At 46.5% G+C, this 25639-nt stretch overlaps 1 protein-coding gene across 6 annotated transcripts in view; it reads right to left on the reverse strand.

Annotated features, from left to right (window-relative positions):
• fhod1 (formin homology 2 domain containing 1) overlaps window positions 1–25639 on the reverse strand; it is a 591964-nt gene that overhangs the window by 49454 nt on the left and 516871 nt on the right. The window lies entirely within an intron of this gene.

Raw genomic sequence — 25639 nt, forward strand, 5'->3', positions numbered from 1 at the left:
GCTGGTGTGTTTGGTGGCCATCTTGGGCCTGTACTCTCTAAGTAGCTGTTGGATAACCCCTCTTAGCGGAAATGGCTAATTCCGGATCGGGGGGTAGGGTGGGGGGGGGGGGGGGGGGTGGGGGGGGGGGGGTAGTAGGCCCCCAATTCGGTAGGTCACATGAAACGTCAGGTGATTGAATGGGCCAGTGAAAATGTTGAATTCAAATGTGAGATGTTTGCGATCCAGGCAAGAGGACAGGAGAATAGACTGGGAGAGCTGCCGCTTAGAATGGTAGGGAAGAGCTTTCGATATCTGGGAATCCAGCTGGCCCGGAAATGGGAGGTACTACACAAGTTAAACCTATTCCGGTTGGTAGAACAAATGGAAGGGGACTTTAAGAGATGGGACATGCTCCCGCTATCACTGGTTGGGAGGGTACAGACCGTGAAAATGACGGTCCTCCCCAGATTTCTGTTTGTCTTTCAGTGCCTCCCCACCTTCATCTCTAAGGCCTTTTTCAAGCGGGTGAATAATATTATTTTGGGCTTTGTGTGGGTGAGCAAAACTCCGTGAGTGAAGAAAGTGTTGCTGGAGCACAGTCGGGGGGAGGGTAGGTTGGCGCTGCCAATGTTCTGCAATTACTACTGGGCGGCTAATATAGCCATGATCAGGAAGTGGGGAGTGGGGGAGGGGTCGGCATGGGAGCGGATGGAGGCGGTGTCATGTAAAGACACCAGTCTGGGAGCATTGGTAATGGCACCTCTGCTGTTCTCGCCAGCCCGATACTCCACAAGTCCGGTCGTAGTGGCGACTCTGAGGATCTGGGGGCAGTGGAGGAGATATAAGAGAGCGGAGGGAGCATCGATTTGGACCCCGATTTAGAACAACCACAGGTTTGTACTGGGTAGGCTAGATGGCGGGCTCTGGAGTTGGCAGAGGGCAGGAATTAGAAGGATGGGGGATCTATTTATAGATGGGAGCTTTTCCAGCTTGAAAGCTTTGGAGGATAAATTTAAATTGCCAACAGGGAATGGGTTTAGGTATTTGCAGGTGCGCATCTTCCTGAGAAAGCAGGTGCCGGCCTTTCGCTGCTGCCGCCAATGGGGATACAGGATAGAGTAGTCTCCAGTACCTGGGTGGGAGAGGGGAAGGTATCTGATGTTTACCAGGAGCTTTCGGAGCTCCGATGGAGGAGCTTAAGAGCAAGTGGGAGGACGAGCTAGGTGGAGAGATAGAGGCGGGTCTATGGGCGGATGCCCTAAGCAGGGTTAGTACCTCCTCATCATGCGCCAGGCTTAGCCTGATACAATTTACGGTAGTCCACCGGGCACACATGACAGGGGCTAGGATGAGCAAGTTTTTCGGAGTAGAGGATAGGTCTGTGAGGTGCGCGGGAAGCCCAGCAAATCATGTCCACATGTTTTGGGCATGCCTGAAGCTTAGATGGTTTTGGCAGAGTTTTGTTAAGACAATGTCCATGGTGTTAAAACAAACGGGTGGTGCCGAGTCCGGAGGTAGCGATCTTTGGATGTCGAAAGACCCGGGAGTTCAGGGGGCGAAAGAGGTTGATGTCCTGGCCTTTGCCTTCCTGGTAGCCCGGAGACGGATCTTGTTAAAGTGGAGGGACTCGAAGCCCCCGAGTGTAGAGACCTGGGTTAGTGACATGGCTGGGTTTCTCAGTCTTGAGAAAATAAAGTTTGCCTTAAGAGGGTCAATGGTAGGGTTCACCCGGAGGTGGCAGCCGTTCGTCGACTTTCTCGGGGAAAATTAAAAATGTCAGCAGATTCCAAAGAGTGGGGGGGGGGGGGGGGGGCGGATTGTTGTTGAATGGTTGAGGTGCGTGAAGATTGGGCTCGGGGGGGGGAATGTTTATTTTACCATGTTGATGCCATTGTTTTTGTTACTGTTATAAAAATTTTCAAATACCTCAATAAAATATTATTTTTTACAAAAAGTTTGAATCCTGATGTGGTGTTTCTGCCGGAGACTCATTTGTGGCTCAGGGACCAGAAAACATTGCTGAAGAGATGGGTGGGACAAGTATTTCACTCGGGCTTTAATGGTAGGGTCCGGGATGCAGCAATTGTGAACAATAAAAGGGTTCCACTAAGATCTTGGCGGATCCCAAGGCTTGTAATTGTTACTGGGTCTTTGATGGGCACATCGGTGGTCCTGGTTAATGTCTGTGCTCCAAATTGGGATGATACAGGTTTTATTAATAAGCTGATAGCCTGCATTCCTAATTTGGACTAGTATCAGCTACTCTTCGGGGGTGATATAAACTGTGTTCTGGATCCTAGGATGGATCGATCCAGACACAAATCTCTGACTCCATCAGGTGTGGCAAAGGCATTGTGAGCTTTCATGGAGCAGGTGGTGGTGGCAGATCTGTGGCATTTCTTTCACCCCAGGGATAAAGATTTTTCTTTTTCCTCCCAAGTCCATCAAAGTTACTCACATATTGATGTTTTTGTGGTAGGTAGGTCTCTCCTCCCTTGGGTAAAGTGGGCGGGATATTCAGCGATTGTGATCTCAGACCATGCCCCACATTTTGTGAATTTTATACTAGAGTCAGGTCTGTCCCAACAGCCGCCATGGAGATTGGATACAGCGTTGCTGACGGACAAAAGATTTTGCGAACGCATGCCCCCCCCCCCCCATTAGGGAATATATTAAATTCAATAAGTGTGAGCATATCTAACTTTTTACATTGTGGGAAGCCCTTAAGGTGGTCATCGGGATGGGAGGGGAGGATAGTTCCATACAAAACACACATGAAGAGGACTGCGAGGGTGGAGCAGCAGAGCCTTGTGGACTCCATCCTGGAGGCAGACCATCAGTACTCGCTAGTCCCTACCTTGGAGTTGCTTGCAAGTAGGAAAAAGCTGCAGTCGCAATTTGAATTACCATCAACAGGTACGGCAGTGAGCCAGCTGCGACATTTGAGGGGGTTCAATTCATGAACGCAGGGAGGCCATTCATCTTTGAGGTCATCAGCTGAGGCAACAGACTGATTCCCGGGTGATTGTGCAGATAAGGGGCTCGGGTGATAGTGCGGTTTCTGCCCACCTAAGGTCAACGCAGCTTTTGAAACATTTATCGGGATCTCTACTGATCGGAGTCCCAGAGAAGAGTTTGGCTGTGACTGAGTTTTTGGATGGGTTATCCGTCCCATTGGTGGAGAGGGGATAAGTTGAAATCCCTGTTGGGCCCAGAAGAAATTATGAAATGCATTGGGTTAATGCAGATAGGTAAAACTCTGGGCCCTGATGGATTCCCCATCGAGTTTTCGAAGAAGTTTGCAGGACAATTGATTCCTTTCATATTAGATATGTTTAATGACTCCTTGTCCCAGGGTTCATTGCCCATTAAACTTGTGCAGACCTCTATTTCCCTGATCCTGTAGAAGGACAAGCCCTCTGGAATGTGGGTAGTTTCGACCCATTTTGCTTTTTGAATGCACACGCTAACTTATTCGCAGAAGTGCTGGCACTCAGGTTGGAGCCCTGCTTCCCAGAGGTGATCCCGGAAGACCAGACTGGCTTCCTCAAGGGTCGGCAATTGTCGGCCAATATACGATGGCTATTAAATATTGTTTTTCCCCCCCCCCCTAGTGCCTGAACCGGAGGTGATTGTTTCCATGGACACCGAGAAAGCGTTTGACAGAATGGAGTGGGGATATTTCTTTGAGAGTCTTGGGAAATTTGGTTTTGGGCAAATGTTCATATCCTGGATTTGTTTACTGTATAGGGCCCCCACTCCCAGTGTTCGCACAAATGCCTTGAGCGTGGATTATTTTCATGCTGAATAGGGGAACGAGGTAGAGATGTCCATTGTCTCTGCTTCTATTTGCTTTAGCAGTTGAACTGCTGCCACAGAGTTAAAATCTTCCAGTAAGTGGATGGTAGTGAGGGGGGAAGCATAGACATTAAATCATTGATTGTATGTAGCCCCACAATGTCTAAAGGAGCTGATCTGAAGTACAATATTTGCTGGAAGGGGCAGGGATCTACGAATGGGATACCAGAAACCTCCAGGAAGAAATCTGTGGGAGTGGGGTTGGGGGAACCCCATAGTAGAGATTGGCAGATGAGTGGACAACCTTCATGAAGCAGCTCCTCTGTGGCCATCCCCTGAGGGCGCGATCATTGATAAAGATACTCGCATTGCTACTGATCTTGCAGTAAAATCCAGAAATCCCACAGCTCTTTTAAGGAAATGTTTTCATTTTGTTTATAAGCATTTTATTGAGGTATTTGTGATTTTGTAACAATAACAGAAGAAACAGTGTACATACAAATATAAACATAGTGCAAAGGCTGTCTTCCTCCCTCACAGGTCCCACCTTTCGTACACACTAATCTAAAACTAACCCCCCCCACTCTGCTGACGGTTAATTTTCTCTAAAGAAGTCGGCGAACGGCTGCCACCTCTGGACGAACCCTGACATTGACCCTCTCACGGCGAACTTGATTTTCTCCAGACAAAGAAAGCCAGCCATGTCAGTGAGCCAGGTCTCCGACTTAGAGGGCTTTGAGTCCCACCGAGCTAATAGTATCGGTCTCCGGGCTACCAGGGAGGCAAAGGCCAGAACGTCTGCCGCTTTCTCCTCCTGGACTCCCGGATCCTCCGACACCCTGAAAATCACCACCTCTAGACTCAGTGCCACCCTTGTTTTTAACACCTTGGACATGACCGGGGGCGATTCTCCCAAATGGAGCCCAAGTGTTCGCGCCATCGTGAACGCCGTCGCGAACCATGCCCGGGTACTGTCATAATATCCACTCATGTATATAATGAGATACAGACAGGCAGTGATTGACACACAGGATAACCAATGAACACACACAACACATAACAACCAATCACCAGACAGGACACCACCACTATAATGCACACAGGGCATTAAGACTCTCCCTCTCTCTACAGGACACATCTACTGAGATAGTAAGAGTGCACAAGCCAGTGAGCACTATCACCATGAGGTAGAGAGTTAGTCTGGTCAAGCCAGTAGGAGGTTATCAGTTAGATTGATAGAGTGTCAACTCACAGCAGACTATGTACAGCAACCAGGAAGTTCAATAAAAGAGTGTTGGACCATCTCCTGTGTCAGAAGCCTGTTTCTAGTTTCACTGCATCCAGTTGCAGTCAACGTTGAACCAACTTACTTAACACATCAGGTACAACCTATTCTGTCCCGTACAGGGGGCCAGCACGGCGCTGGAGCAGTTCACGCCAAATGGGCGCCGCGCCAACCCACGCATGCGCAGTTCAGCCACGCTAACCTGCGCATGTGCGGGGGACTTCTTTAGCGCGCCGGCCCCGACTCAACATGTCGTCGGTGTTCAGGGGCCGGCTGCGCAGGGAAGTAGGCCCCGGGGGGGGCGGAGGCCGGCCCGCCGATCAGTGGGCCCTGATCGTGTGCCAGACCCCATTGGAGGCACCCCGCCGGTGGAGGAGCCCCCCTGCCCCCCCCCCCCCCCCCCCCACAGCACCCCCCCCCCCGACCGTTTGCGCGGAGTTCCCGCCGGCAGCGACCAGGGTGAACAGCGCCGGCAGGACTCTGTTGTATCCGCGCAGCCGCTCAGCCCATTCGGGCCGGAGAATCGGCGGCCCCTCCGATTCCAGCGGCCAGTGCCGCGCCAAACGCGCCGGTGCAAATGGCACTGATTCTCCGCACCTCGGAGAAACGCGCACCGGCGTCTGGGTGTCGTGGCGCGGTTGCGGCGATTCTCCGGCCCGGCGTGGGGCTCAGAGAATCGCCCCCGACATCTGCAAACACCTGCCAGAATTGCCTGAGCTTCGGGCAGGCCCAGAACATATGAACATGGTTTGCTGGTCCTCCTGCACACCTTTCGTCTATCCCGAAGAACCTGCTCATCCGGGCACTGTCATGTGCGCCCGGTGAATGGCCTTAAATTGTATCGGGTTGAGCCTGGCGCATGAAGTGGACGCGTTGGCTCTACTCAATGCATCCGCCCAGAGACCATCCTCTATCTCTCCTCCTAACTCCTCTTCCCATTTGGGTTTCAGCTTTTCTTTGGTCTGCGTTTCCTCTGACCCCATGAGTTCTTTATAGATGTCCGAAACCCTCCCATCTCCCACCCATATTATGGAAACTATCCTGTCCTGTATCCCCCTTGGTGGTAGGAGCGGGAAGGTTGAGACCTGCCTGCGTAGGAAATCCCACGCCTGCAGGTACATAAACTAATTTCCTCCCGTCAATTCAAATTTCTCCTCCAACTCCCTGAGGCTGGGAAAGCTCCCCTCTATGAACAGATCTCCCATCCTCTCGATCTCTGCTCTATGCCACCTCTAAAACCCTCCAGCCTCCCCCGGGGCAAATCGATGATTATTGCAAATTGGAGACCAGACCAATGCTCCCTCTGCTCCCACGTCTCCTCCGTTGCCCCCAGACTCTCAGGGCCGCCCCCACCACAGGGCTGGTGGAGTACCGTGCCGGTGGGAACGGCAGAGGCGCCATAACCAATGCCCCCAAACTCGCGCCCTCATAGGATGCCGCCTCTACTCGCTCCCACACCGATCCGGCCCCACCACCCACTTCCTAATCATGGCTATATTTGCCGCCCAATAGTAAATGCTGAGGTTCGGCAGCGCCAGCCCGCCTTCCCCCCGGCTAGCTTCAGCATCCCCTTTTTTACTTGCCCACCCATACAAAGCCGGAGATCACGTTGTTTACCAGTTTAAAAAAGGCTCGTGGAATAAAGATGGGGAGACACAGGAATCTCGGGAGGACCGTCATTTTCACTGTCTGTACCCTCCCAGCCAGTGATAGCGGGAGCATGTCCCACCTTCGGAAGTCTTTCTTCATTTGGTCCACCAGTTGGGTCAAATTTAGCTTATGTAGCCGTTCCCATTCCCGTGCCATCTGGATGCCTAAATACCGAAAACTTCCCCCTACCACTCTAAACGGCAACTCCCCCCAGTCGCCTCACCTGCCCCCTTGCCTGGATCACGAACATCTCACTTTTCCCATGTTCAATTTATAACCCGAAAACCGGCCAAATTCCCCCAGAATCCTCATAATTTCTCCCATCCCCTCTAGTTGGTCAGAAACATATAGGAGCAGGTCACCTGCGTATAGCAAGACTCTGTGTTCCACCCCTCCCCTGAACCAGCCCCTTCCATCTCTTAAGGCGCTCAGCGCAATTGCCAGCGGCTCTATGGCCAGCGCAAACAGCAGTGGGGAGAGGGGGCATCCCTGTCTCGTCCCCCGGTGCAGCCTAAAATAGCCCGATGTCAACCTGTTCGTCCGTACACTCGCCACAGGTGCCTGATACAGCAACCTAACCCAATCGATGAAGCCCTGTCCAAACCCAAACTGTCCCAGCACCTCCCACAGGTAGGTCCATTCCACCCGATCAAATGCCTTCTCTGCGTCCATTGCGACCACTACCTCTACGCCCCTACCCTCTGGGGGCATCATGATCACATTCAACAGTCTTCTAACGTTGTCTGCCAACTGCCTGCCCTTAACAAATCCCGTCTGGTCCTCCCCAATCACATCCGGAACGCAGTCTTCGATCCTAGAGGACAACATTTTGGCCAACGGTTTGGCGTCAACATTTAATAAGGAGCTCGGTCTGTAGGACCCACATAGCTCCGGTCCTTATCCCGCTTCAGATCAGTGAGATCGTGGCCTGTGACATTGTCGGGGGAAGCCCCCCTCTCTCCCTTGCCTCATTAAATGTCCTCATCAGCAGCGACCCCAGCATCCCAGAGAACTTTTTATAAAACTCCACTGTGTACCCGTCCGGTCCCGGGGCTGTACCTGACTGCATGGCTTTTAGCCCTTCTGCTATTTCTTGAATCCCAATTGGGGCCCCCAGCCCTCCTACCAGCCCTTCCACCTCCTTCGGGAACTCCAGCCCCCCTAAGAATTGCGTCATCCCTTCCGGCCCAGCTGGGGGTTCCGACTCATACAGCCTGCTATAAAACTCCTTGAACGCCCTGTTAACCCCTGCTGAATCTCCGACCAAGTTACCGACTCTGTCCTTCACTTTCCCAATCCCCCTGGCTGCCTCCCTCTTTCTGAGCTGCTACACAAGCATTCTGCTGGCCTTCTCTCCATACTCATATATCGCCCCCCCTTGTCTTCCTCAGCTGCCCCACCGCCCTTCCCTGTAGTTAGCAAGCCAAACTCCGCCTGTAGCCTCCCTCGTTCCCTTAAAAGCCTCGCCTCTGTGGTCTCTGCATATCTCCTGTCGACCTGAAGTATTTCCCCTATCAGTCGATCCGTCTCTGCTCTATCTACCTTCTCCTTGTGGGCCCGTATCAAAATCAGCTCTCATCTGACCACCGCCTTCAGCGCCTCCCAGACCATTGCTGCTGAGACTTCCCGCGTGTCATTAACTTGCAGATAGTTCTGGATGCATTTCCTCACCTGCCCGCACACCTCCACATCCGCTAACAGTTCGACATCCAATCTCCAATGCGGGCGCTGGCCACATTCGTTGCTCACCTGTAAGTCCACCCAGTGCGGGGCATGATCCGAGACCGTGATCGCTGAGTACTCAGTGTCCACTACCCCATCAGCAAAGCCCTGTTCAAGATGAAAAAGTCGATCCGGGAGTACACTTTGCGTACGTGTGAGTAGAAAGAGAACTCTTTCACTCTCGGCTGCCCAAACCTCCATGGGTCCACCACCCCCCTGCTGCTCCATAAACCCCTTTAGCTCCTTTGCCATTGTTGGCACCCTGCCTGTCCTTGAGCTCCACCGGTCTAGCCCTGGGTTAATGACTGTGTTGAAGTCTGCCCCCCACCAATGACCAGCGAGTCCAGGTCAGGGATCTTCCCCAACATCCTCCTTACAAACTCCACATCATCCCGTTTGGCGCATTCACATTCACGAGTACCACCGGCAGCCCTTCCAGCTTCCCACTAACCATGATGTACCGACCTCCCACATCCGCAACTATTCTTCCCGCCTCGAATGACACTCGCTTATTAATCAGGATCGCGACCCCTCGAGTCTTGGAATCCAGCCCCGAATGAAAAACATGCCCGACCCATCCCTTCCTTAGTCTAGTCTGATCGATTACCATAAGATGGGTCTCCTGTAACATTGCCATGTCCGCCTTCAATCCCCTCAAATACGCGAACACGTACCCTCTTAACTGGCCCATTTCGCCCTCTACCGTTCCATGTGTCCCCTTCAACAAGCATAATATCTGCGCACCCCCCACTGCGCTTCAGTGAGCCAGCCCACCCAGCTAGCTTGGTAGCACCCGCCCATGGCGCCAAACATTTTCCCACCAATTGCTTTCCACCCCCCTCCCCCCACACATCCGCTCAGACACACATATTCAGGAGAAAACATTCCCAGCCCAGTTAACCGAAAGAAACAAAAAGCAGAAAAAAAATCACATCGAAAATTCACACCTCCATCCTCTTTTAAGGAAATTAACTCATTGCTGAAGAGTACTAAGCTGAAACTCCTGACATCTGAATGTCCACACAAAAAAACTACAAATAAAATAAAGGTTCCAGGGATGTGCACTGCAGGGGCAGGAAAACGGATAGACAAAGGCAGCCCAAACAATTACTTGATTGAATAAGATCGCCCACATCAATGAAAGTGTAAATTAAAGTGGGTGAATTCAGTGCCAAACTGGATATAGAAAGGGAGGGAAAGAAATACTGGTTCAAAAGAGAGAGAGAGAAAAAAAGGTTCAGAAAGGAAAAGTAAAAATAAATCTTTTAGTTTTGTGTTTTTAAAATCTTGAACAACAATTAAAACCTGATAAAATGAGACTCCACTCATGTAATAACTAATGATCAGTGCTGGGGAGATTGATTGAAAGCAACTAACTGTGATTAAAAGGGTACTTAGACTGAGGTGGACAAGACTTAATTTTCTCTGGTGAGTTTCTATCTAGTGTGAAAATGCAGCTAACATCATGCTGTTTAATGCATTTCAATGCCTGAGGAGTAATTAAGATGCCCGTTTTGCAATGTTACTCTCAGAGTCATGCCTCTCAACAGCAATTTCTGAATTTCCATGTTTAATCTCATGTCTGCTCTCAGGTGAAGTGGGTGTAGCATTTGCACATTGATAATTAATAATTAGCCTCCCCATTACATTGATCGCAAATCATGGTCACCCATATGGGATTTCACAAAAGGAATAACCTTGCATTTATATGACACCTTCCATAACCTCAAAATATCCAAAAGCACTTAACAGCCAATTAAATGTTTCTTGGGAGTGCAGTCACAATAGCAATGTAGGAAATGTAGCAGCTAATTTGAGCAAAGTCCCACAGACAGAGAAAATAACTGGATAATCTATTTTTAAGATAAACATTTGTTGAGGAATAAATACTGCCAGAACACCAGGTGTTCTCCCATGCTCTGCTTCCAACAAGATCTGAGAAGATTGATGGGAGCACAGTTTAACATCTCGCCCGAACGATGGCACTTCTGACAGTGGAGCATTTTCCTAGTGCTTTTGCTGCAGAGGATTATACTCTCAAATCTCAAGTGGTGCTTGAATACACAACTTTCTGGCTCAAAGGCAAGACTGCAATGACCAAGTCAGAGCAAGATGAATACAAGCACAGCAATCCCTTACAGTTATGTTATAACCCCCATGAGACCCACGGGGACGACCCCTTTGATCTTCCTGTGGGGCTGGTGGAATACGAGCACCCCGGCTGAGGGGCGGAAGCCCTTCAGGGAGCTCATTAATTCACCAAGATAGGAGCTGGCATCTCAGGACGATCCCGGCTAGGACTTTGACTGTTACTTTGTTATTGTACTTCCTCGCGTGAGTAGGAAATTAACTATTTTTGACTCTCCTTTTCTGGAATTCTCACTTACTACAATAAGTTAAAGATCATGCATTAAAAAGAATGATATCTCAAAAAAAAGGAAATAAGGTTACAATAAGGATTGTTTGTGTGGTGTTCTTTGTGGTTCAGATCCTCAGATGCTTTGCGTAGTGTTCACAAAGACCACAACTAGCTTTTGTATTAAACAAAGCTAAAGATTTATTTACACTACTTAGTTGAATGCAACCTCTTACTTCAACATAATAAACAATTGACAATAAACATACGATTTACACTCATCTACCACTAATCTCTACAATAATACAATAACTATGATCTGTTCTCACCCTCACTAGCTTTCCTACAGTCTTTCTCATGGCTTTCTCCTCAACACTCCCAGAAGGCTTAACATCAATGGTTTATATAGTTTTACATCTCGCTCCCTCTAGTGGTTGATTCGGACATAACATTAACCCTTACAGTTTGGAAAAAGGTGCGCTTGGATTTGCCTGAATTGGGTGTTAATTGTCATTAATTGTTAATAATTGTCAGGAGCAGAACATTAGCTAGGGTTTCACGTGTGCTCCTGTAAATAAGAAAAAACTGAAGCTGTGATGGCTGGGTTAGGAAGGGAGCATAAAATGATTGGTTCCAGTTCTATCCTGGCTTTCTGGATATATGCAAAATAGACCATTCTTACTCAAGGTGCAGCAAATTTCAAGCATTTGTGTCAAAGGGGAATCATGTCTTGTGGTTCTAATTAATTACTAGAATACCAATACCATAATTCAATTGAATGCAAACTATTTGTGGCCTTGGTGTCAAGTTGTCACCTTCATTCCAATTCATTTAAATGTATACATAAGCAGAATGGTCCTATATAGCAACATGTGTATACATATTGTAAAACAGAAAATTAGGTCATGAACTGTGTGGATGTATACTGTGAACTTATTCAGACTTGGATTCCTGCTTCCTCTGGTGGTAATTATAACAGATAGATTCCATTTGGATCTGAAAGAAATCTGGAGCGATTTGCCCATGGTGCAGCAGACTTTGAGAAACATGGTTAAGATGAAGCAAGGTAAATTCAAGCGCAACAATGCCCTCAGAAAAGGTATATAGCAATCCGGTGCAGTTTGTGAATGAGCAAGATGCTGAATAGAGGCATTTCAAAAATGGTGTACATTCCTTGTGAATTGACCCATTTGCTGAGTTAAGCAGAAACATCAAACAGGTAGGAAGTATTAAATCTGCTTCTGAGAAAAATACATTATTTTCCTCCAACCACCACATTCAACCTTTCCATATATGCTACCAGCCAGTACAGCTTGAACATCATCCATCAAGTGCACATAATGATAAACTCTACACTGGACCGGCATTGAGTGGAATAAGACAAAAAAAAGTGTCAGCAACTTTACCTGGATTGATCACTTTATTATCTTCCTCATGGCTGAATTATCACCAGCTGGCACTGTGCTCCATTAGTGCAACCTTCTAAATATAATGGGTGTGATTCTCTCAAAAGGGAACAAGGTCCCCTAGTGAGCGCGTTTAGCTACGTGTTTCACGGTGCTCACAGTGCCGAGAAACACATGGCTATTAAACGCGACCCGCGTTGAATAAGGGGCCTGAACAGGGAACACACAGCCGAGGCCACACAGTGGGAAGCTCCACTCGCCAAAACTCCCCAGAGTAGCGAGAGGTCGGGACGTCATTTGGCTGGATACATGTAGAAATAATAGGGTTGTTGTAGTGGGAGACTTTTATTCTCCTTATATTGACTGGAAGTACCTTAGGGCGAAGGGTCTGGATGGTGAGGAATTTGTTAAGTGTGTCCAGGAAGGCTTTTTGGAATAATATGTGGGTAGTCCGACTAGAGAGGGGGCTATACTGGACCTAGGACTAGGGAATGAGCCAGGTCATCAAGGTTGCAGTGGGGAACATGTGGCGAACAGTGACCACAATTCGGGAAGCTTTTGGATACTCATGGAAAAGGACGAGTGTTATCCTAGAGTCAAGGTGCTAAATTGGGGTAAGGCTAATTACAACCAGATTAGGCAGGATTTGGAGGCTGTTGTTTGGGAGAGGCTCTTTGAGGGTAAATCCACATTTGGCATGTGGGAGTCTTTTAAGGAACAGTTGTTGGGAGTGCAGGACAGGCATGTGCCGATGAAAAAGAAAGATGGGAAAGGCAGGATTCAGGAACCGTGGATGACCAGGGAAATTGCGAGTCTAGTCAAAATGAAAAAGGATGCACACAACTCCTTGCTTGACCTCTTTTCTACTTTCCTTGTATTCCTTGAAGAATACAAGGAAAGTAGAAAAGAGCTCAATCAGGGAGTTAGGAGTGCAAAGAGGGTTCGCAAAATGTCCTTGGCAGACTGGATTAAGGAGAATCCCAAGGCATTTTAAACATATATTAGGAACAAGTGGGTAGCTAGAGAAAGAGTTGATCCACTCGAGGACAAAGGAGGGAAATTATGCGGAGAACCAAAGGAAGTAGGTGAGATCCTTAATGAATATTTTGCATCAATATTCACAAAGGAGAGGGACACTGTTATGGACCAGGGTTTAGAGAACCCCAAAGTGTATCATGGCGTTCACCTGATCCACAACTTTTAATAGATTGTGGTATGGGGAGCACACGGCTCACTCTACAGGTGTGGTACAGCAGAAATGGAAAAGTATTTTTTAAAGCAAAACAATGTTTATTCTATGAACTCAAGTTAACCTTTTTAAAACATACAGTGAACATCTTAGCAACCATTAATTCAAATACAACCCCCAAAGAATACAACACTAAGTAATCCTTAATAACTTCCCAAACAACATCCAGAAGACAAAAGAAACACCTTTTAACAGAAGCACATCAGGTTTACATTCACTACTGAGAACATTTAGAATTCCGAATTCACCAAATGATCAAGAGATAGTCTTTTCATGGCAGAGAGATCAACAGTACACCTGCTTTGTCTGGCTTCAGCTCCAACACTGAAAAAACGAAACCAATAAAAACACAGACACACCCAAGCTTTTCTCAAAGTGAAACTAAAAAGCAGAGCCAGAGCTCAACTCCACCCACACTCTGACATCACTGCAGTAACATGAGCAGACAGACATTTCTTAAAGTGACATTCTCATGACACCTCCCCCCACCCAAAGAAAAAAAAACCCCATCAACTTCAAGATGGTTTCATTTTTCACCTTCTCACTATCCTTTAAGAAATGCACACAGTAAATATACTTTCTCGTTTCAAAAAACAACACACATAAACGGATATAGTAATATAGTCCATTTTCTTTTGTTCTTCTTCCTCCAACTGAAATCCTTCTTGATTGACAGTCTCTTTGAACAAGAAGCTTCTCTGCATGATCTGTCCATTTCTCTACGCCTCTGCATTTCTCTTTAAAGTCAAGATACTTTAGTTCAATCTGATCACAGAGTCCCTTGCAATTCTCCAATACATGACCATTGATTATCACAGCTTTCAGGCAGTCAAATGCCTGTTGAAACTCCACTGTCCATTGAAATTTTCGACGTTTCTTCAGCAAGTCCATCAGTGGAGCAATCACGCCACAAAACGTTTGCACAAACGTTCGATCAAATCCACTCATGCCAAGAAATTGCATTATTTCCCTTCGTCTTGACGGTATTGGAAACTCCTCAATAACTGTTGGTTTCACCTGCCGTGTGACCATTCGACCCTGTCCGAATACATGGCCAAGGAAAGTGACTTGGGCTTTTCCAAATTCACTTTTGGCTAGGTTTATCACCCAACCCGCCACCTGAAGTCGATCGAATAACTCCATCAGATGTTTTAAATGTTCTTTCCATGTCTGGCTGAAAATTACCAGATCGTCGATGTATACCGCACAATTGGGTAATCCTGAAACAACTTTGTTGGTTAACCATTGAAATGTGGCTGGGGCTTTTTTCATGCCGAATGGCCTAACTTTGAATTGGTATATACCACCTGGAGTCACAAAAGCTGAAATCTCCTTTGCCCTTTCGGATAAAGGTATCTGCCAGTAACCTTCAAGTAAATCCAGTTTGAAAATAAAAGCTGATTGTCCCACTTCCTCAATCCAATCCTCCAAACATAGGATAGGACAAGAGTCCGTTCTTATAACTGATTTAACCTTTCTATAGTCCACACACAACCGTTGGGTACTGTCTCGTTTAGGCACCATCACTATGGGTGAGCTCCATTGGCTGCAACCCACTTCAATTATGCCATTTTAAGCATACTCTCAATCTCTTTGTTAACCTGTGCCAATTTTAAAGGGGTAAGTCTGTATATGGATGTTGTTTGATTGGAACAACATTTCCCACATCTACATCATGTATAGCCATTTTAGTACTTCCCAATTTACCTCCACAAACTTGCCCACGTGATATCAATAACTCTTTCAGGTCAGTTTGTTTTTCCTCTGGAAGAAAACTCAACAATTTATCCCAATTTTTAAGAACATCCTCATTTTCCAATTTAATTTGAGGTATGTCAAATTCATAGTCATCTGGATTTGGTTTGTTAGAATCATTAAAACCTCCTCCTTTTTCTCTCCTTCCCTTTCAAGGTACCTTTTAAGCATATTCACATGACACACTCGGTGGGTCTTCCTTCTATCAGGTGTTTGTACCACGTATTTCACCTCACTTAATTTACTTTCAATCTGATAAGGTCCACAAAACCTTGCTTTCACAGGTTCACCTACCACTGGTAACAACACTAAAACTTTATCTCCACTGGCAAAACTACGAACTTTGGATTTCTTGTCCGCTACCCGTTTCATCACATTTTGTGCAACTTTTAAATGTTGTCTCACCAATTCACCTGCTCTATTTAATCATTCCCTAACATTTGACACGTAATCCAATAATGTAATTTCTGATTTCTCACTCACCAATTTTTCCTCAATCAATTTAAGTGGTCCTCTTACCTCATGACCAAAAATTAGTACAAAAGGACTAAATTTGGTTGACTCAATAGGTGTATCCCTAATTGCAAACGGTACAAATGGAATTCCTTTATCCCAATCCTCTGGATAATCGTGACAATACGCCCTCAACGTTGTCTTTAATGTCTGATGCCACCTTTCTAACGCTCCCTGTGATTCTTGATGGTACGCAGTTGATTTAAATTGTTTTATTCCTAAGCTATCCATAACTTATTTGAATAACCTTGAGGTAAAATCCTTGATCCAATTGTATTTCTGTGGGTAGTCCATATCTAGTAAAGAATTTAAGTAATTCCTCCACAAACATTTTTAGCTGTAATATTACATACTGGAATTTCATAGAATTTACAGTGCAGGAGGCCATTCAGCCCATCGAGTCTGCACTGGCTCTTGGAAAGAGCACCCTACACAAGGTCCACACCTCCACCCTATCCCCATAACACAGTAACCCCACCCAACACTAAGTGCAATTTTGGACACTAAGGGCAATTTAGCATGGCCAATCCACCTAACCTGCACATCTTTGGACTGTGGGAGGAAACCGGAGTACCCGGAGGAAACCCACGCACACAGTGGGAGAACGTGCAGACTCCGCACAGACAGTGAACCAAGCCAGGAATCTAACCTGGGACCCTGGAGCAGTGAAGCAATTTTGCTATCCACAATGCTACCGTGCTGATCATAAATGGCCTCTGGAAACCTAGTAGACACATCCATTATTGTCAAAAGATATTGATTCCCACTTTTTGTTTCAGGAAGCGGTTCCTAGCCAATCAATTAGGACCCTTGTAAAAGGTTGCTCAAATGCTGGAATGGGTATTAAGGGTGCTGGTTTTATCACTGCATGAGGTTTCCCTATCACTTGACATGTGTGACATGATTGACAAAATTTAACTACATCTTTATGTTGTCATGCAAGTGTGCCTTTAAGAAATGGATGTGTAAGCAATGTACCTTTAAGAAAACAGTGATGTCAGAGAGTGGGTGGAGCTCAGTTCAGCCATTTTGCAGTTTGATTTTGCAGGTTTTTAGTTTCAGTTTTAAAAGCGGTGGGTGTGTGTCTGTGTGTGTCCAGAGAGCTGCAAGAAGAAAGCAAGGGGCTGGAGCTGAAATCAACCAAGCTAATATATCTCTGTCATTCTACAGAATATATATATATCCTCTAACCTGATGTGATACTGTTTAAAGGTGTTAAGTCTCTTGGAAGTTTGAAGGAACATTTTAAGGAATTATTTACTGTTGCAATATTTTCTGAGTTATCTTTGAAGTAAGAGGCGTTAAGAGATCCAATGTTTATTTAAGATGTTAAGTTGAGTTCATGGAATAAACAGTGTTTTGTGTTTAAAAACCCACGTGTCCATAATTGTAATCCCACACCTAGGGAAAGGGTCGCATGCTCGGAAAAGCAACAAATCTATTAAAGGGAGAGGTTGGTTGAACTCCATGATACATTTTGGGGTTCTGAAAACACCTCGCCCATAACAATGTAGTCCAGGCCAATAAAAATGTTTTTTGGATTTTAGCTTGAGGTTTTCTTATTCCCAAATGACCTCCCACTGGTACCTCATGCGCAACTCGCAACACCTCCTTTCTATACCCTACCAGCAATACTACTTGATGAACTTCTGCCCACTTTTCATCTGCCTGCATATGTAAAGGTCTCCATTTTCTCATCAAGACATCACTTTTACGGTAATAACACTCTGGTATACAGTCAGATTAATCTTCCGTGTATGCTTTCTGATACATCCGTTTTATTTCTAGATCTTTCTGTTGTAACTACTTCAATTTTCCTGAACTAAAAATATCTGTCTCATCCTCCACCTGTTTGTGTTCTTTTTCAACCATCTGATCAAAAATCGTTTCTGATAATTGCACTTCAACTTCATCTTCACTCTTTGATTTCTCCTCTTGTCTTAACCTGTGACTTCATAGAATTTACAGTGCAGAAGGAGGTCATTTGGCCCATCGAGTCTGCACCGGCTCGTGGAAAAAGCACCTCACCCAAGGTCAACACCTCCACCCTATCCCCATAACCCAGTAACCCCACCCTCACTAAAGGCAATTTTGGACACTGAGGGCAATTTAACATGGCCAATCCACCTAACCTGCACATCTTTGGACTGTGGGAGGAAACCGGAGCACCCGGAGGAAACCCACGCACACACAGGGAGGATGTGCATACTCTGCACAGACAGTGACCCAAGCCGGAATCGAACCTGGGACCCTGGAGCTGTGAAGCAATTGTGCTATCCACAATGCTACCGTGCTGCCCAAGGAAGGGCGGCTTTCTTCGAGCTTTGCGAGGACTTTGCAACCTTGTTACTACACAATCCGGAAAAATCCCAGGATATTCATCCTTCAACACTTCAGTTGTCTGATTTTCCACTGGCTTATCCACCACAGTAGGCATCACTCCTACCTGCGATCCAGCTATATCATTACCCAAGATAAACTTGTATTCCTGGACAAGATAGTTTCTCTATTACTCCTACGACCACTTCACCACTCTTCACTGGACTTTCCAACCATACCTTATCTAATGAAACACTACTCCTCTCACCCTGAATTTCACATATTACCACCTTTTCTGGCAACATTCTTCCCAAACTACATAACTCCTCATCTCTTACCATTAAAGATTGACTAGCTCCCGGATCTCTTAAAATTGGGACTTCTTTACCTGCTACTCCTGATACACATGAGTAAACTTTACCCACACAAGTAAATTCTTTAAAGACATCTGGCACCTTCTATCAATCACCTCTTGATCAGGCTGTACAATCTTTTGCACCTCCTTCGCTTCACTTGGGCTTTCTTTACCACTTTAACAAACCCCACTGTCTTATCCTGTTTTACCACATCAGCTTTCCCAGTGCTTTTCTTCAACCATGTGACTTCACATGGCCTAGTTTATTACAGTGAAAACATTTTAAACTTTTCATGTTTCTTCCACCCACCTGGATTTCTTTTTTAATCTGAGGTACACTCTCCTTATTATCTCCCCTCAGATCACCTTTACCACTTGAGTATTTCTCATGTCCCCAGTTTCTATCCCTCACAGGCTGAAACTGTTGTCGGAAACCAAACTTTGATTTATGAACTAATTCATAATCATCTGCCATTTCTGCTGCTAATCTCACAGTTTTAACCCTCTGCTCTTCCACATGGGTTCTCACTACATCAGGAATTGAACTTTTAAACTCCTCCAAAAGTATAATTTCTCGGAGAGCTTCATACGTTTGGTCTATTTTCAAAGCCCTTATCCACCTATCAAAATTATTCTGTTTGATCCTTTCAAACTCCATGTATGTTTGACCAAATTCTTTCCTTAAATTTCTAAACCTTTGTCTGTAGGCTTCAGGCACTAGTTCATATGCACCAAAGATGGATGTTTTCACCTCCTCATATGACTCAGATATCTCCTCCGGTAGTGATGCAAACACGTCACTAGCCCTACCTGCCAGCTTTGTTTGAATCAGTAATACCCACATGTCCTGTGGCCATTTCATTTGTTTAGCTACCTTCTCAAATGAAATGAAAAAGGTTTCTACCTCCTTCTCATCAAACCTTGGCAATGCTTGGACATATTTAAATAGATCTCCACCAAGCCTTCCACTATGACGCTCATTCTCACTATCCTCATCACTATCATCCAACTGTACGTTTCCCTTTACGCATGCCAATTTTAATTGACTGTCATGTTTCATGGCCATTTTCTGAAGTTCAAACTCTCTCTTTATCTTTTTCCTTGATCTGTATCTCCCTTTCTCTTTCCTCTCTATCTCTTTCGTATTCAAGCTGCTTTAATTCTTTCTCATGTTCCATTTGTTTAAGTTGTAACTGAATTTTTGCCATTTCCAATGAGTAAAACTGTATCTCAGGCAACTTTAAATGCTTAGCCACCGCCATAATTACCTCATCTTTTCACATTTTGTCAGGTAATGTTAACTGCAATGTATTTGCAAAATCTAACAGTCTGCTTTTAGTCTCTGTCCGTAAGGTACTGCGTGTGACCATCTCCACCCCCAAAAACTTCAGAGCTTCTGAAAGAGCCATTATCCACAACACACTCCCTACTTAAACTAGAATACCACACCTGAAAAGCAACCACAATATGCTCAGCCCTCACTGTCTTTAAGTTCACTAAGCCAATCCAATAGATAGACTTTTATCCCCCTCAAGCCCCCCAATTGGTTATGGGTCAGGGTTTAGAAAACCCCCAAGTGTATCATGGAGTTCACCTGATCCACAACTTTTAATAGATTGTGGTATGGGGAGCACACGGCCCACTCTGCAGGTGTGGTACAGCAGAAATGGAAAAGTATTTTTTAAAGCAAAACAATGTTTATTCTATGAACTCAAGTTAACCTTTTCAAAACATTCAGTGAACATCTTAGCAACCATTAATTCAAATACAATACCCAAAGAATACAACACTAAGTAATCCTTAATATATTCCCAAACAACATCCAGAAGACAAAAGAAATACCTTTTAACAGAAGCACATCAGGTTTACATTCACTACTGAAAACATTTATAATTCCGAATTCAGCAAATGATCAAGAGATAGTCTTTTCATGGCAGAGAGATCAACAGTACACCTGCTTTGTCTGGCTTCAGCTCCAACACTGAAAAAGCGAAACCAAAAAAACAGTCACACCCAAGCTTTTCTCAAAGTGAAACTAAAAAGCAGAGCCAGAGCTCAGCTCCACCCACACTCTGACATCACTGCAGTAACAAGAGCAGACAGACATTTCTTAAAGTGACATTCTCATGACAACACATTGATTGGTGGTATCTCAGAGGGATATGTAAATACTTTAGAACAGGTTGTTATTACGAGGGAGGAAGTGTTAGGTGTGTTAAAACGTATTAAGGTAGACAAATCCCCAGGGCCAGATAGCATCTATCCCAGATTACTGAGGGAGACAAGAGATGGAGTCGCTGGGCCTCTAACAGAAATCTTTGTTTCCTCGTTGGCCACAGGTGAGATCCCAGAGGATTGGAGGATAGTCAATGTTGTCCGGTTATTTAAGAAGGGTAGCAAGGATAACCCGGGTAATTATAGGCCAGTGAGCTTGACATCAGTGATAGCAAAATTGTTGGAAAAGATTCTCAGATATAGGATCTATGCACATTTGGAAGTGAATGGTCTTATTAGCGACAAACAGCATGGTTTTGTACGAGGGAGGTCATGTCTCACTAATTTAATTGAGTTTTTTGAAGATGTGACAAAAATGATTGATGAGGGAAGGGCTGTGGATGTTGTCTACATGCACTTCAGTAAAGCATTTGACAAGGTCCCACATGGCAGGCTGGTGCAAAGGATTAAATCACATGGGGTCAGGAGTGAACTAGCTAGATGGATTCAGAACTGGCTTGGCCACAGAAGACGTAGCAGTGTTTTTCCGAATGGAGGTCTGTAATTGGTGGTGTTCCGTAGGGATCAGCACTGGGACCTCTGCTGTTTGTAATATATATAAATGACTTGGAAGAAAACGTAGCTGGTCTGATTAGCAAGTTTGCGGATGATACGAAGATTGCAGAGTTGCGGATAGTGATGAAGATTGTCAGAGAATACAGCAGGATATAGGTAGGCTGCAAAATTGGGCAGAGAAATGGCAGATGGAATTTAACCCGGGCAAAAGTGAGGTGATGCATTTTTGTAGATCCAATTCAGGTGGGAGCTATAAAATAAATGGCAGAACCATCAGGAGCATAGACATTACAGAGAGATCTGGGTGTGCAGGTCCACAGATCCTTAAAAGTGGCAGCACAGGAGACTTCCGGTGACGGCGGGCGGGAGGCGGCCGCACCATGGAGGGCTCCCGCTCGGGAACGGCATTTTCGGGGCTTTAAGCCCGGTCCCAGGGTCCACGGAGGCGGCAGAAGCAGGGAGAAGGCACGGAGGAGGCACTGTGAAGACACAGGAGGGAAAAAAACCCAAAGTAAAATAGAGCAAAAAAACGGCCAAAAAAAAAACCATCTGGTGGTCCGTCGGGGAGTGGAAAGGTCACCGCGGGGTCACCAGGAAAAATGGAGGCTGGAGCACCACGGAAGGCCGCACTGCTTACGGCTGAAGAAATAACCAAGGTGATGGCTGCGGAATTTCAAAAGCAGTTGGCGCAGATTGCGAAATGCATGGAGACGGTGAGGAAGGAGATGAGGGAGGTTTTGAGTGTGCTGGTGGAGGAGGCGGTTTCCCCGGTGCGGACGGAGGTGGCGAGCGCAGTGGCGGAGGTGCAAGAGCAAGGGGAGGCGCTGAAGGAAGTGGAGGAGACGTTATTGCAGCACGGAGATCAACTTGCTTCGATGGGGAAAGAGATGCGGAAGGTGATGGATACTAACAAGGATCTGCGAGGAAAAATGGAAGACCTGGAAAATAGATCCAGGCGAGAGAACTTGAGGATTGTGGGGCTGCCCGAAGGAGTTGAAGGACCGAAGCCGACTGAGTATTTTGCCGCGATGCTGGCAAAACTATTGGGGGAGGGGGAGGACCCCTCCCGATATGAACTGGATCGGCCTCATCGGTCGTGGAGGCCTGTACCAAAGGCGAGTGAGCCGCCAAGGGCAGTGACTCTGTGCTTCCGTAGGTACAGGGTGAAGGAGAAGGTCCTGAGCTGGGCCAAGCAGAAGCGGGTGGTGCAGTGGGCTGGAGCTGGTATACGTGTATACCAGGACTTTACGGTGGAGCTGGCAAGGAGGCGGGCTGCCTTCAACCGGGTGAAGAGGGCACTGTATATTAGCAAGGTGCGGTGCAGCATTGTATATCCAGCGAAGCTGAGGGTGACTTACAAGCTCAGGGACTTTTATTTTGGAAAGGCGGAAGCAGCGGAGAAGTTTGTGAAAGCAGAAGGACTGTGGCAGAACTGAGAAATTGAGGAATGGCCATGTGCCGATGTAACCTCATGACTGTATTTTCTTCTTTTTTGTATCACTGCGCGTGGGTGTAGAGATTAAAGGAGCCAAGGTAGTATATATTTGGACAAGGGAAGGGACGGGACTTTCACTCGAAATGAGAGTTCTTTGGGGTGTAGGTGGATATGCGGGGTTTGTGTGCTAAAAGGGGATCTTTGGACTTTCCTGGGGCCGGGCAAGTGGGAAAGGGACCCGGGCGGGGGCCTCCACGCTGGCCGGTTTGTGCCGGCCAGTGAACGGGAGTGAGGTGGGGGGGGAGGGGGTGCGGCCATCGGAGCCTGGGAGAACAGGGTCCGAGTGGTCTAGCCGGGGTGGAAAGTTGGGGGGGAAGGAACCGAGGGTGGGGGGAGGAGTTTTACAAGAGGCAGTGGATGGGAGGAGCTAGAGACCTGGGGTGGGGGAGGTGGGGAGTGGGGGGTGGGAGCTGTGTAAGATTAAGGGTGACTACGGGTAATCCCTGATTTATTTTTGTCATTTGTTTATGTAAACATGCGGGTTGAGGTTTGGGGGTTGGTGGGTAGATGGGAGCGTTGTTATTATGGGGACTGACATATCTTGCTGATTATTGTTTATTGTTGATGGATGTAAATGTGGGAGAAAATGTGAAAATGGAGGAGAATTTAAACAAAATGTTTTTTTAAAAAGTGGCAGCACAGGTGGAAATGGTGGTAAAGAAAGCATATGGCATGCTTGCCTTCAAAAAACAGGGTATCGAGTATAAAAGCTCACAAATTATGTTACAGTAATATAGAACGTTGGTATTTGGAATACTGTGTCCAATTCTGGTCACCACATTACCAGAAGGACATGGAGGCTTTGAAGAGAGTACAGAAAAGGTTTACCAGGATGTTGCCTGGTATGGAGGCTATTAGCTATGAGGAGAGATTGAATAAATTGGGATTGTTCTCCCTGGAGAGACGGAGGATGAGGGGCGAACTGATAGAAGTTTATAAAATTATGAGGGGTATAGATAGGGTGAACAGTTGGAGGCTTTATCGCAGGGCAGAAATGACAATTACAAGGGGGCACAAGTTCAAGGTGAGGGGGGATATGTTCAGTGGAGATGTGCGGGGAATGTCTTTTACACAGAGGGTGGTGGTGGCCTGGAATGCACTGCCAAGTGAGGTGGTTGAGGCAGATACGTTAGCGACCTTTAAGACTTCTCTGGATAGACACATGAACTGACGGGGTATAGAAGGACACAGGTGGTTGGTCTAGATAGGACACGTGATCATTGCAGGCTAGAAGGGCCGAAGGGCCTGTTCCTGTGCTGTACTGTTCTTTGTTCATCCTATTACGAAAGGATTCACTTTGCTTTGCATAACTTTATGCTTTGCACCACCTCTTCAAATCCAGATTCTGAACAAAGAACTTTCTAGAGTCAGGCAGGCAGAATATTCACTATAATTGACCCTTGCATGAAGGTGCTTTAAAATATTGTGGCAGGTGAAATTGGTAACTGCACAATCCAACCCTTGGCCTGGGAAAGAGTCAGGAATCAAGCTTCCAGATTCTTGTGGATCAGGAAATAATGGGAAAAAGCAGACATACTGAAGGCTGACTGGTAAGGTGTTGATAAACTGAAAGGGATCCACGATAGTTAGCTTAATAGAACGCCCAGATCAATACACACATCCGTCTGGTTCAATGCTAAAACTGACCAAAGCCACATTTATTTTAACCCACTAACCAGCCGAGAGCATCACGGGTTGTTTATTACCATTATCTGCAAGGAGCGAAATAAGTTTAGTTGGATAAGTGAAACTTGCCTTAACTGTTGCTCATTATATTCATTTAGCGTTTGGAAGATAAAGCAATAAACTGCCCTCATTCACTCATCCCCTCCTTCCACAAGATTCCAGAAATCCACAATGCACACTTGAGGGATACAGCATCCTACTTCAGGCATTTAAGATCATGTTCCGCCCAACTAGTTAATCCTTGAATATGACTGCGACAGAGAGAATTTCTATAATAGCACACCCCACCCAAATTTGTAACATCGCCCTCCAATAAACCCTCCAATAAACTTGCATCCTTGTGACAAAATTGGACAAAGTGCTCCAGATGCGGTCTCACCAAGGCCAGAGATAACTTGGACATCTAAATTATGCCTGTAGTTATACATCTCAATATTGCATTTGCCTTTTAGACCCATGGAAACCAAATGGGTTTAATAATATCCAGGTCTCTTTCCTACACTGTTACTTCAAGCACACTTGTACTGCATACTGCCATCCAATTGCACGACACAAATTTGATCAGCGTTGAACTTAATTTGCCCCACCCCATCCATTTATGTAGGGCTGGATTCTCCGTTTGGGAGACTAAGTGCCGGATTCTCCGATTTTGAGGCTATGTCCGGAGGAAGAGTCTAGTTTTACAATGAAGAAATCGGCGACTCCCCCACACCGATGCTCCGCCCGGTGGGAGGCTAGCAGTGGCAGCGGCTAAAACTCCCGCAGTTCCCGACATAAATGGGTGGAGAATTGCCAGGTCCGTGGCTGCGCATATGCACGGCGACGACCTGCAGCGGTCGCACCGTACAACATGGTGCCAGCTGCACACGGACTCAGCCAGCCAAATAGTGGCCCCCTGGACCCGCCCTCCGCCACCCCCGGGCCACCCCCCACCAGTTCCCCCAGCCCTCTCCAAAGCCCCCTCTGCCAGCAGCAGGGAGAAGGTGGAAGAGGCAGTCAGTGCTGCTAGCCTCGCCAGGTGGAGAGAGCTCATGAGCCTGAGGGGTGGGTGAAACTGGGAGGCCTTTGCCCCGAGAGGGACAATGTGACAGCGAGGGTTTTAAAGCCCATGGTATGTAGGTGTCCTTTGGTTGGGGCGAGGTCTGCTTCCTCTGTAGTGGGGCTGCGCCACTGAGGAGTGCCAACACCTGGCAATGGCGGTCTGAGCCAGGCCAACCAAGTCCCAAGGGAGATACCCAGAGTCCACGGACCTGACACCAAGTCTTTCCCCGCTACTCC

Source organism: Scyliorhinus torazame, chromosome 10, assembly GCF_047496885.1.
Source record: "Scyliorhinus torazame isolate Kashiwa2021f chromosome 10, sScyTor2.1, whole genome shotgun sequence".
Lineage (NCBI taxonomy): Eukaryota > Metazoa > Chordata > Chondrichthyes > Carcharhiniformes > Scyliorhinidae > Scyliorhinus > Scyliorhinus torazame.